Below are 1,000 nucleotides of genomic sequence, written 5' to 3'. Positions count from 1 at the left end.
CCCCTCGTTCTCGACCCCCGGTTCCGCCGCCCCGCCCGGCGCCACCGCAGACAATGGGAGGGTCCCGCGCCCCGCCGCCGCCTCGGTCCGCGCCCCACAGCGTCCGCCCCCTCGGCAGGTGCACACACGGGCCCAAGAGCATCCCCAGAGAGCGTCCTCTGAGAACATCCTCCCGGCAAGCATCCCCCGAGTGCATCCCCTCCAGAGCATCCCGGCGAGGGCATCCACCCCAGACATCTCCCCCAGAGCATCTCCCGTGCAGGTGTGGGGTGGGTGCGGGGCGCCGGCCTCAGCTCCATCCGATCTCTGGATCCAGGAGGTGGGTGTGCCAAGCTGCCGATTATCACGGCTGCAAGCAAAGGGAAGGTGACTTGAGGGAAACTGGATACTCTTTCCACACAGCATCTTTCAGCACTCCTCAAATGCAGAACACGACCAGGGACTGACTCAGATGTGGCCACTGCAAACACCTCACAGCCCACCCGTGCTACAACAGGTCAGAACACATGACAAGCCTCACGACCTGGAGTTATCTTTTTTGGTTTTTTTTTTCTTTTTTTCCAGGTAGTTCATTAATCACTCTATGAATATTGACCCCATCATTCACTGTGACCAACACTTGGAATTAGTCTAGATAGAGGGAAATTTGGATCTTGACACCCATCTGTGCTTTGAAGAACCCACCTGGAGCACTGCCTCCACTTCTGGGGGCCTCAGCACAAGAAGAATATCGACCTGTTGGAGCTGGTCCAGAGGAGGCCACAAAAATAATTGGAGGGCTGGAGCACCTCTGCTCTGGAGACAGGCTGAGAGAGCTGGGAGTGTTCACCTGGAGAAGGGAAGGCTCCAGGGAGACCTCAAGGCCCCTTCCACTGCTTAAAGGGACTCCAAGAGAGCTGGAGAGGGACTTTGGGTGGTGGTCTAGAGTGCCAGTACAAGCGGGAATGGCTTCCCACTGACAGAAGGCAGGGTTAGATGAGATATGGGAAAGAAATTCTTG

This window comes from Corvus brachyrhynchos, unplaced genomic scaffold (assembly GCF_000691975.1).
Source record: "Corvus brachyrhynchos isolate BGI_N302 unplaced genomic scaffold, ASM69197v1 scaffold266, whole genome shotgun sequence".
Taxonomy (NCBI): Eukaryota; Metazoa; Chordata; class Aves; order Passeriformes; family Corvidae; genus Corvus; species Corvus brachyrhynchos.
The sequence above is the reverse complement of the archived record's forward strand: the minus strand, read 5'-3'. Positions refer to the sequence as shown.